A 13,525-nucleotide genomic window follows, 5' to 3' on the forward strand; every position below is an offset into this window, starting at 1 on the left:
AGTAGTTGCTGTTTTTAGGAATGTCTGACAAAGAAGCACTGGTATACTGCAGATAAAATATAATTTGTTCAACAAGCTACAGTCTGAGTATTCACAAAACAATACAGATCAGGTTGTAGACAGAGCTTATCAATTGAAGTTTTTTCTGCTTTGGACAATATTGTAATGAACTGAGAGACAACTAGCTCATCTGGTTTTAGGGCAGTCTTATGCTACATTTTCAGCTTAATAGTGTGTCATGGAAGATCCTATTCTAAGCATACAATGAAAATGACCACAAACTCCTTGTATTGTTGGACAAAAAGGGTTTTTACAAAGTTGAACATGTTAAATAAACTTCAAAATTGAGTTTCTCCCCTATACAAACCTTCCCTGGAGGTGCATCCCTTAGCTTGCAGTCACTGCTTGGCAAAATGAAGCAAGCACTAACCTTTGAGCCCTACAGTCAATAAGGCCTCTATTTATTATTAAGAGGTAATAAGACTCAAATCTTACAAAGTCTTCTAAAGCAAGTATGAAGTAATTTATTTCACATCGATGCTGGCACCTCTGCTCCATTAAGCGAAAAATGAGGAATTTACATGGACACAGTTATACAGGATTTGGCAAGAAATCTTTGGAGACTTGACAACCTTTGGTCTACTTTTACATTTAGAAATTTTTTATACATACAGCTATAAATAATTACAGTTTTCCATTTATAATTCTCATTGGTTATATGAAGATAACAAATAGCATATGCATACAACTCTGCTAGCTGAAATGTTTGTTGTCCTTGTAGGTAACACAGTTAGCACTCTTTAGCTGACTCCTCTGAAACATTCAAAGGAAGCTATGTTCAGTCATTACTTCTGTCTTAATGAAACACACTTTTATAACTGGAAACTGAGGTTTCCCCTTATAATTGTCATTGGTTACATGAAGATAACAAATAGCATATGCATACAATGAAATGTCATGCTAGCTGAAATGTTTGTTATCCTTGTAGCTAACACGCTTAGCACTCTTTAGCTGACCCATCTGAAACATTCCCAGGAAGCTATTACTTCTGGCTTAATGCAAGCAAAATGTACTATGCAATATTAACCATAAGCAGTCAATATTGTGTCAGAGGTTGCTTTCTTCATCATTCCTCCCTTTGATCAATCTTGATCACCATATACCTTAAAAACAATACCATATATAATAAGTAAGGAATATTTTGGATGACATAAAACAAAGGTAAATAACAAACAGAACTACAAGAATCTCTAATTATCCTACTTTCCCAAATTATTCTCTTTATTCACATGCATGTACATGTCACCTGAAATAATTTTCATTTTATATGTTTTTTTGCAAATATTGAAAACTAGTATACCTTCAAATAAGGTGTAGTTGATAAGACAGGTAACAATACAAATAAATAATAGTAATATTGAATTCAGCCTGTAATCATGCCTGACATTTTTTACCTAACCATCCAGAAGGATCCCACCGTTCTCCTGCTTTGTTTCGTATTTGCTGCTGAAACTTTTTATATCTCAACAATGTATCCTTGCATGCTATTATAATTATCAGAACTGTGTGTACAACATTCTTGACCTATCATTACACAGACTCTACTTTTATGTTCCAACAGAAAATCAAGAGCCATTCTATTTTGCAAAGCTACTATTCTAATTTGTGCTACCTCTTCATTTAATTATGTAAATGGATCAACAGTGTCATATATCTTACACAAGATCTCTGAATATTTTGTATGATGGCAATCTAACACCTATGTATGGCAGCAGTGTACAAGTACTGTTTATTTTTATTTTTGTAAGCTATGTTTTGTATACCTATGTAACACCCATTTTCTTAATCTAAGGTTTATGTACTAGTCTTTGTGTGTCCTGTCTGCAGATGGACTCTTTACCTTGTATTCAGTTTCGCACAGTGTCTCCACCTTGGTCTAAGTACTGTAGGCTCTGCGAGGGGTAGTGTTCTGCAGTTAGCAACACCAGAGAGAGACCAAGGAACCCTCCGCCCCCCTACACTGGACCACAGGCACACACAAAGGAAATATTATCACAACAAATTGGTCTTTAGAAGCTACACTGGCACGTTTATTAGTGAGGCATGGACTTCTAAAAGGTGTTTTTTTAGTAGATTTTATATCAAAAATAGATTACATTGATTCAAACAAATGGCCACAGATAATTTTAAACAGTACTTATTAGTAACTAATATATAACCTACACAGTCCTCACTAGTCTGATATAGCTGAGGGGACCTCTATACCTTTTAATAACTTTAATCTTTCTATATCTAAATCTCTAACAACGATAACTATCAATAACAATATACACTAAACTCTATCACAGCTGCTTTAACTTTGTAAACGCATAGCATAGAAGTTCATTGGATGTTAAGCAGGGGTATATGGGTATGCAGTCTCTATACAGTGGTAGTTTAAACACAGTTCATTTCTTCTCTTTTCCAGTACTAACAAACATTCAGTGTCAAATAGCACAGAGCAACGTCACAGCTCCCTATATTCCGCAATTTGAATTTTGCACCGATAATCCCACACAGTTGCACTTTGCAATATTACTCTCCTCCAATGAACAGTTACTTTCTTCCGGGCAATTTGACTAAGCACAGTGTACAACCCCACTGTGCTCTCTATTCCTCTTAGGCGTAAACATAAAGTCAGTTTAATAAAAGCTGGCTCCTCACTGTGCAGTTCTATGTCTTTCTCACAGATAGCAGACAATGCCAAAGTTAGTGCAGTTTCTAACGGTTTAAAACTCAGTCTCTTTCGCCTAGCTGACTGTCCCTGCACTTCACCCTTATTATTATATATGAGTCCAGGAAAAGGGCATGATACAATATTCTTCAGGCCTCCCCACCTGTTCCCTACCTGACTAACAACATGACTCAATCATATGAACAATATCAGAAACATTTGTACTTATCAGACTTTCTGACTTTCTTTGCTCCTCTGTTTAGATCTCTCACAGAAGTCCAGTTTATAATGTCTGGTGTTATGACATTCTCCTTTGCCTATACAACGGTGGTCTCTCTCATCACCGCCATAGCCCTTGCTCAACACTGTTTCCTCTCCTCTCCTCCACGCTCCTTCTCTTCTTCTTCCAACTGCTGTCCTCCTAGATTCTCTAACTGCCATTTTCTAACTTCTTCTTCACCAGCTCCTCCACTCCACTGCAGTGGCGGATCCAGGGGGGGACGACGATCGGGGCGAAAGTCTGGATCCGCCCCTGCTCCACTGCATGCTGGGAGATGCTGTTATCTGCCTGCAGTGGAGGTATCGAAAGCGCATGTGCGTCTGCTTGGGTCACCAGTGCTACACTTAGAAATGTTTATATGTGTTCCTGGATGAACCTTGGAGTGTTACTCTTACCACATTTCCTGCTATTACTTTTCTTAAATAGTAGGTTCCATTTGCACCAGGTGGAAGCTATGAGTAGGCTTGACTTTGGCATTCAAAATATAATCCCCTAATGATCATATATGACATGCCCCATCCAACCGTTAGGCCTATATCCATCTATTGTCCCAAATCTGGAAATTAAGTAAAGTATTATTCCATCTACAGGTCACGTTATAATCAAACATAAATGGGTCCTCATCTTTCTCAGATGCCCAAAACCAAATGTCATTTGGAATGGCCCAACCTCTTATATACTAATTTTACATTTCTAGTGGTGTTTAGAAAGTCATGTTTATATCTTCAACTTTTAAATCTCCCATAGACACTCAGTATACTCAGTGTGCCTGCTTATCTAATGTATTACTTTTGCAATGCATAGCATACTTGCCAACTCTCCCTGAATGTCAGGGAGACTCCCTGAAATAGGGGTGATCTCCCTCACTCCCTGAAGAGTCTGGCATTCTCCCTGATGCTGAGCCAGTACAAGACGTGGTTGGCTTCGCCATCTGTGGCATGATGACACAGTTCAGAAATTGTGTCCTATGTACATGTATTGATGCCTATGGAGGTGTTCATTTTCATGGAGACCAAGATTTAATCAAAGACTGACAGGTAAGACAACATGACTTCAGCAATGGAGACAGAAATGCAAAAGACACTTCAGTCTCTAGAGATTCATTAGCTGCTTTTCTTTAACGCATAGTTGCCTACTCTCCTGGAATGTCCGGGAAACTCCCGCATTTCTTGCAGACCTCCTGATTCTCGCCCCGTAATAGATAAATTGGAGGTGGGGCTTAATGAGGCAAATATTGTCATCTTAGCCCCGCCCCCTGCTGTAATTGGCTAAAATTGTGACAATCGTTTAGGGGGTAGGGCCAAAATGATGCGATTCGTCAAGCCCCGGCCCCGCACGCCCACCTCCCCCGGGATCTCCCTGAAGCCAAAGAGGAAAAGTTGGCAAATATGATGCATAGGAAGGAGTAGAACTCCTGAACTGAATATGTCGTCATTAGTCAGCACATCCTCCAGTTCTACAGGAATACCATACAGTGGTATTTCCCTCGCTGCAAAGCTTAGTATACACACAGCAATCAGACTGATTTATCCCATTTGCAACAACCGAATGAAGTTGATGTATACTGATCTCAGGCTATGCATTCTTTTAACGAGAAACAAGCCTCAAGGCTGCAAGGTATAACAATTACATCCATTTTGTTGGGGAACAAGTCAACAACCTATTTATGATTGAAGAAAATAATGATTTGTAATTCCTTTACATTCTGTACCAACAAGTCTTGTCCAATTTGAACAGACACTTGTTCCGAGACTATAGGATATAGTCCAATATTACCTGGTCTTCCAAACGGGATCTCATATGGTAATAACTTAGTAGCATCTCTAGGTCTCAATCTAAAAGAAAAGAGTACTAAGGGTAAGGCATCAAGCTAAGACAAGCCTATTTGCTTGTTGATTTTTTTCTAGGTTATTCCTTATTCCATTATATCTTTCCACTTTTCCCTTACTCTGTGGGTGGTAGGGTGTGTGCAGATGTTGTTTTATACCTAAAGCTTGACACATACATTGTGTGACCTGAGCAGTAGAAGTTGTTCCTCTGAAATTAGCAAAGAAAGTCCATATCTGCAGCTTGCTGTAGGTAAACCAGGTGCTGATTTTGCAGAAGGTTTGCCTGCATTGTTTTGCAAGCATGTGTGACATGACCTGCAAAAGATTTGGACAATGGAATAAAACTCGGAAGCAAATCGAGATTTGCTCACTGTACTTTGTTCCTTAGCCCAATGGGAAACAACATGTGCTGCAACAACTAATGACTTGAGCAGTAATTTTGGACATACTGCTCCTTCTACTGGATCAACCCAGAGTTCTGACATTTTTTTTATGCACTCTTTAGATACCCAATGTTATTGATGTTGTATGTGATGGGAAAAGGATAAGGGATAAAGGGAATGAAGGAATAAGGAAAGAAGGAAAGAGAAGAAGTTTTCCTTTAAGGGCATTTGGCCTGTAAGTCTGCAAAAGTGTTGCATTTAGAGACAAGTCTTGCAGTAAGTTATGTGTTTGCCATTTGAGAACAGCAACGTGCTTAGAAATAAAATAGCAAATAGGAGTTGTGTAAATATACACAGATGTGTATATAATAGCATATAGAAGTTGTTCATCTGTTTGGCAGTTGTTGAATGCTGAGAGTTATATATTGATTGTTTTATATACATTTATTTTATTGCTATTAATTTATATTTGTAATTATTTATTATATCAGTACTTCTAAATTTTTCTTTTTCTAGTTTGTCTTGTTTGTTGCAAAACTAGTAATAGCTTACATCAGGAGCTACAGATATATTGGTTGATCAATTGATTTTAAATTATTATCTACCTATAAGCACCTAATAAATTCTCTTTGTTCTCTATAATGTGAAGCTTTGTTTTACATACATGAGACTGTTGCTAGCGGTGTTGCTTGAAACACATCAGCTCTAGGCAAAATTACAGGCGTTAAAGATGGTTTTTCAAGTTCTTGCTTTTGGACTAAATGCAACTGTTCTCTGTGTTTTTGAATTTGTGTCAACAGGGACTCTACATAAGCCCATTGTATCCTTTGGGTTGCTATTCAATCTTTAATCCCACCAAGACATAAATCAGCAGCTTGTTTTAAGAAAATTGTGTAACTCACTTCAACATGACTAATTTCCTCCTCCTTTACCCTCATCATGATTAGATGAATTTCTGCTCAAAATACCAGTACAATAGCTGCATCTCTATAAATATTTACATTTTAGTTGATGACTTCTCCTAACAGAGACTTTGTTTCCTGTTTTTGTCACATTCATTTTCAATTTCATAATAATTACAAAACTACAAACCAGTGGAATTATGAAATGTCACAGAACAAGGACAGATCAATTCTCTATAGGTGTGTTAGACCCGACCCTACTTACTGTAGAAGTGCAGAAGACATGCTGGCGCGATCTGCGTCATTTTGCAGTTGGGGGGTAGTTATGATGATGTGTTTTACGTCATTAGGCGATGCACACCACTGCGAGAGGACACATATTGCAGATTGCTCACCTTACAGTAAAGAGAAATGGGATGGGGCCTACTCTCCTGGGAGTCCAAGAAGAGTGGGCAAGTATGAATTACACCAATTATATGATTTTAGCTACTGTACAGCTGTGCTGCCCCTGCTGTACCTACAGTCTGCTGTGCTAATCTGCAGTACTACATTGCTGTACACTTATACAGTCTGAGAGATGATGACCAGCAAGTATGACTGACCAGAGTCAGCCATACAGTGCTCTCCTGTGCTTGTGTGCTACCCCAACAACACCACCATAGGCAAACCGAAGGGGGGGGGGGGGTTCCTAGTGCCTGGAAACTCCCCTGGGGCACTGTATGATTGAGGTGGCTGGATCCTGCCCCCTGCTTCACACGACTCTGCTCAAAAAGAGAGAGCTGCATGCACCTAACAGTAGTGCACGCAGGATTGCCCATGTATATTATGGGGATAGGGAGAGTTGGAGAGCAGCCAAGCACTCTCTAAAATTATTGCCACGCCCCCATGCATGCTGGTCACGCCCACTGGCGGCGTGCTGTGGAAACCCCCCTCTACAAATCCTGTGTTTGCCCCTGACCATAGAGTAGAACAAACTGATTATATTCCTCAATGCAAATTTCTGAATACAGTGTGAAATGACCATTCTGCAGAATGGCAAAGAAAAAAGGGAGATTGTATTGCTGGAATTTTACATGGCTGCAAGATGACCTGTACCACTGTGACATTTAATCTGTGAAATTATGTTGCACTTTGGTCTTTTCTACTTTGCAGAAATAATCCAACGTTTTCCAACTCACATTTTAATATTAAGTATAGATTATTAAGTATGTTTAGTATTTTTATGACTTCAGTCTAGAACCTTGAGTATCTCTGCACCCAACAACCATGCACCCAAATGCTATTTTCCTTATTTCTTCAGAGTAAAAACTCCCATAATGTGCCTGACCATGGACAATATCTGGTTATTAATACAGAAAATCAAGTACATCTATATTCAATAAGCAGCGGATCTAAACACTCTGCTCTAACAGACAAGACACTGCAGGATACTTACATTACATATGTTGAATATCAAGTCACAAAAAAACGCACAGGAAAAAAAAAATATTCAATTGATGTCAGCTCTTAATTATAAAGTTATTAATAACAAAACATTAAACAATAAAAATAAGTGATTTTTTCCCCCCATTAAATACATTTATTATGATGCTATTAATATCTACTGTACATAAAATAAATTTTTACAGTTGCTCCTGACTGCAGACGCATGTTCTAGCGTACATACACAGCTGTCATCACTAGTTATCAGCCGGTAGCTGGTGCAAGTGATACGACTAAAATCATGTACCTTAGAGATGACCAAAGCTGAATTGGACACTGCTGTGTGCGATCGAGCTTGATACACCCTTACAGTACATGTGCATGCGCCCATTCCTCGTCCCATTCCGCCCTTTGCGCTCGAAGATTAATTGGATGTTGCTAAATACAAAGGCGTATGCTCCGGGTGGGGGCATGCTCAGAGTTATTTTACACAAAATATGGCACATATCAGCATTTATGTCCCTTAATGATTCAGGTCCTCAAACCGTAGCATGTCAGTGCATTAGAATATTCACAGGATTCAACCAACCTTTATCCAGTCAGAGTATTAGAATAGCCCAAAGGCTAGGACAGAATGTAGGCAATCTGTGCATTCCAAAATTCATTTGACTATACAGGGAAAATGTACAAAAATAAAATTTGTATAAATCACCTTTTCACGAGTCTCTCCGAAAAAAACTTTTAAAATAACTCTTCCCAAAACTTACTTGGTAACTTTTTCAAATTTTAGTAATATCAGGTAGAGTATGTGTTCTTTATGGTCTGGTATAGATTAAGAGATGTAGAGGAACTAATGCATACAGACGACTTTTTGTACTTATATAAAACTATGCTGGTAATTCCGACACCTGTCATGCCTCCAAAAAATCCCCGAAAAAATAGAAAATCGACTTGAAAATAATTAGACTTACCTTGAAGACAACGCTGGGGATCCCCGAAGATAGCAGCATAATGACAGAAAGGCTTTCCGATTGGAGAACTGACCGCCTCTGCTGCCTGACGTCATCTTGACGTTTGTCTAGCAAAATTTAAAGCGGCAATTAAGTGTTTAACCAACTAACCTTAGGGGACTCCACATTGCTGCTTTAAATTTTGAAAATGTAACTGCCATTTTTGTAAATTTAACTGGACGCAAAACCATAAGCAAACTTTGGGAACAATAAGCCAAGCTGGGGTAATACTTGAACCTTTAGTAAATCACAAAATCTTTTGTATCTTGATTTGTTTCCTGCAATATACTGTACAAATAGCCAAGCGTACCAGCTTTAAATTATTTAGCATAACTGATCAGCGTCTGAAAAACAAATAGAAAAAATCAATAAGGTAACCAGAGGAGTTACTAAGATCTGACTTTCTTTCTTATGAGTGAACATGATTTATGAGAACATTTACTGGGACTCAACTGTATCAAGACTTCACCTCATTATAGATTCATGTCCTGAGGGCAGATTACTTATATTTGATACAATGCTAAGACTTTAAAGCTGCATGGAAGCAATCAGTAAACAGGTTTTCCCATTTGTGTTTTAATACATACCTTCAAATCTGAGGAGTTGTTCTTCAAAAAGACTTCAATTATTCATTGCATTTTGTGCCAGCGAAAGATTTTTAATAAGATAAAATTCTCGCTTGCTTGTGGGCAAAACTTTAGTACAATCTGTAAACCTTGCAGGCATCTTTAACAGTCTCGAACTTGATGAATGTAGAGTCGTTAATCCTTTCAAGGATAGATTTTATAAAAGTACAATCAGAAGGACCTGTTTTGGAGCAGTATAGCATGTATTTCATTAATAGGAGCCCGTGGAGAGGTTCTTAAAAATTATTTTCAGTATGCAGGCTTCAGTCTTTAAAGTTATAATCAGGATAAAACAACAGGTAAAAGATCGCTAAAATAAAACGTTTATTCCATCTCAAACACTTGTTTTCTGCAATGTGCTCAATGCTTATTTTAGTACTAAATAAATACTGATAGACCAAACCTCTTTACAACTTTAACATATTTATTAACTGAATTGCTATGTATGTTCATGTTCATATATGCATCATTTAATCGGTCTGTCCATGTTTCACTTTATACGGGTCGTCGGGTAGAGAGATGGAGGCTTAAATGGAGATCATCAATGCATTTCTTTACAGCCAGGCTACCAATGTAGAGGGCAGAGCAAGTATTGGGTAAACTGGACATACCCTACCTTCCCATACCCAGGAGAGGGCTGGCAAATTTTAGCCCGCGGGTCAAGACTCAACTCTGCAGCCTATTAGGAACACTTTAAAAGGGAAAACAATACATGTGGCCTACTGGCCCACCCCAAGGTAGCCCACAAGGGGCCCGGCCCGGGAGGCAGGTGCCCCCCTGTTCCCCAGCCCAGTCGGCCCCTGCCCATACTCTTTCCTGTCAATCATCTGCTTTGATACGTCAATGGTTTTCTACAGAGAGCTATGATTTCGGCAAGCATCTATCTTTTCCTTGTTACCTATAAAAAGACAGATTGGAGTAGTGCCAGATTAGAAGACACCCTTGTGCCCTGAGACATGTTAGAATTTTCATAAGCTAGGGAGCACCATAAAGTAGTGAAATAAAACACACATACTACCTACCTAGCTTGAGGACTTTAGTGTCAAATTCTGTGTTCACTATTTGTTCTTTTTGGACTAATATGCATCCAAAGTCTTATTTTGTGACATTGTAATATAAAGAAACGTACATTTACAAACTGAGATAATTGAAACTATGCTATTGTGGCAACCTTTAAAGTGTGGGTACACAAACCTTACCCAAATGTTACTGTAATTAAAACAATTTTATTACCTGCTGGTTTGCAGAGGGATGAGACATAATACCAGCTATTAGTGGAGCTAAAATTTATCTCCCACTTATTCTGTTGCCTTTCATATACCTGAAGTCGATCTATTTCTATATCCCACACACTACTTCTTCACTCTGCATTTATCATAGACTCAGCTGTGTGCTCTACTCAACCATTCCGACATTGCTATTCAGGTCATCTATAATTTCCAGAATATATATAGTACATCTTGTAAGATCACTAAATGGATTTGAATGCATTATGTTATTGTTAAGGCCTTTTAGCAGGTGACATTATTTGAGCTTTTAAAGGGCAATATGGACTCCTACGTAGGTGTATTACAGGTTACCAAGAAGTTCCGACAAAAACGTGTCCAATTACATATATTTATATATATATATATATATATATACAAGTTAACCCGTGCATGATACTCATGCGTTCTAGTCAAATCAAGCTACTTAAGGTATTAAAAAGGTTCTTGTCATGCATTTGGGCCTAGCCCAGGCCTCCTCAGGGGAAGAGCGTTACTTCCCGACGCAAGCGCCCTTTTTTAACGTGGTTAAAATGAAAAATGTTTGTTCCCCGGGGCGATGTTAGGGTGGGGCGATTTAGGCCCCACCCCCTTTCCGACTTCTGAGGCTGCCGGGGGCTGCACAGTATGTGCAGGTCCGCTCAGCAGTGACAGGCAGGGACAGTGTGCTGCCCGGCTGCTCTGATTGTGTTTAAAACACAATCAGAGCAGCCGGGCAGCATACTGTCACTGCCAAACGGACCTGCACATACTGTGCAGCCGTCGGCAGCAAACCCCTGCTGGGGGGGGCGATTGACCCGATCGCACCCCTCTGGATCCGCCACTGTACACATGTGTGTTCATGAGGTAAAATTACCTCACGAAAATGAGTTTGACCCCTCAACTCATCAATAATGTCAGTATACCAAATTTCAGCCCTTTTTGAGGGGTTTTTTCCACACACACTAAGAATTTAGTAGGTCAGTTAACCCATGCATGATACTCATGCATTCTAGTCAAATCAAGCTACTTAAGGTGTTAAAAACTCCCCACTGTCACCCCCGGCAACCACCAACCACTCCCAACTGTCACTTCTCCTTCAAGAAATATATAGGTCAGTGTATAACTCTGCCCAGAAGGTGGCGCTGCAGCTTGGTTTTTTTTTTCACACACGCCACTAGGCATTTATATAGTAGATAGTAGATAGATAGATAGATATATATATATATATATATATATATATATATATATATATATATACATAAAAATATAGTACTAATCCTAACAGGGGACTCCAAGAACCATCCTGTCTTTGCAGGTGTATAGAACAGGAACAGTTATAAACATTTAGCCTTAGGCCTCACCTTACTCTCATCTAAGGTTTAATCTCCTTGAAGCTAGTGGGGATCACTTGACCAGTATTTTACCGGCCTGCACAATATAAATGGGAATGTGCATATTTACATAAACATACAATTCCCAGTAATAATATAATTATACCAGCCGCAACACTCTGTACACAGTATGGGCATATTGTACTGGTCTTCATAATGTTGGTAATTTTATTATAATGGAACTAGTTACAGTTTTGTGAATCATATCCATGAGCTACATGTTAGGGAACATCCTTAAATTGGAGTAAAAAATGGATACTGGTATGTTGCCAAAAACATGTGGCTCTGGGTTCCTGGAGCTTTATTTCATCAGAAAGGATGTGTACCTGAACCTACCCCAGTCTTTAAGCCTGGACCCAAAATTTCCGAAAAAAAATTACCCTAGGCTTTAACCCAAGATTTTAGTCCAAATTAAAAACTAAAAATTAAATTCAAAAATCAAAGTAAAAACCCTCATTAAACATAGTAACACACTGGTACAACATGTTTGTGCAGCAGCAGGAATGCAGATAGACTAGAAGTCCTCTCGTCCCCCTTGCCTTCAGGCGGTGCACTCAAGGGTTTAGTACATAGCTCAATGGAATACATCACAAGCCTACAACAGGGCAAAGTGGCTATTTTCCATAAGGTATAGGACCATTGGCACATGTTCCTCCAGTCTCCATTACCTGGCACCCACTTCCAGATCCAGACACTTGAGTTTATGTACTTCTTCTCCTTTCTCCCATTCGTTCGGGGTTCCTGGGGGGGACAAGTCTAACCCGGGAGTCTCATTGGTCTCTACAGGGTGTCCATTTACCACTCTCTTCCTTTACCATCCTCTCATTTTCTTTTTGTTTCCTCATTCTTGCTTTTCTTCCTTCCAGTTCCTCTAATCCCCTCCCTATTCAATTCCTTTTCACTCCATATATATATATATATATATATATATATATATATATATATATATATATATAAAAACACAACTTCTTTGTCTTTGTCTCTACAAATGGGATCTAAACATTGACATTAGCCATGATATCAGCTGCCAACCTATGTGCCCTTACCTCTTATAATATTCCTGTCTGAACTGCCTTGGACTTAACTTTCATGTTGTAAATATATTTATCTATACTTTCTTGTGATGCTAAGTAAGATGTTGTTGTTGAAAATAAAAAGATTTTTTTAAAAAAGCAAGTCCTACCATAAACCTAGTTCAAGTTCTAAAATGAACTTCTACAAATTGAAAAAAATAAATTTAATGTGAAAATATAAAGAAAAAAATGATTGTCTTCTTTGCTTTTTTTAAGAAAACATGTTCATTTCTACTTTTGGGATACAGATGAACGTTAGCCCTTGTGTTTTGCTAAAGGTTGTAGGCGCCCTCTAAAGGTGGCCTTTGTCCTGGTTCCACTGTGTCTTAAAACAACTTTTCCACAAGGTAATTTGCAATAACTATGGGACGCACTGAAGTTGACGTGGACCAGTATCCTTGTGCCACACTATTAAACCTAACTATGACCATGCCCAATGAATTAAAGCTTTTCTGAGGAGCCACTGCCTAGAAGGTAGATGTACCTATTAAACTGTCCACTGAGTTTACAAGGTATTTATGTATATAGAGTGCTGTTTTTCTCTTTACAATTATCAACCAAAAAGCTTTTTTTTTAAATCTGTTTTTAGGTTGTGCTAAACACCTGCAATTTCCATTATATTTCCATTTTAGGATTCCATTATGCTATT

General features: G+C 38.6%; 1 protein-coding gene across 1 annotated transcript in view; it reads left to right on the forward strand.

The window, feature by feature from the left end:
• PLXDC2 (plexin domain containing 2) overlaps positions 1 to 13,525 on the forward strand; it is a 423,045-nt gene that overhangs the window by 370,190 nt on the left and 39,330 nt on the right. The window lies entirely within an intron of this gene.

The sequence above is a fragment of the Mixophyes fleayi genome, chromosome 5, assembly GCF_038048845.1.
Source record: "Mixophyes fleayi isolate aMixFle1 chromosome 5, aMixFle1.hap1, whole genome shotgun sequence".
NCBI lineage: Eukaryota > Metazoa > Chordata > Amphibia > Anura > Limnodynastidae > Mixophyes > Mixophyes fleayi.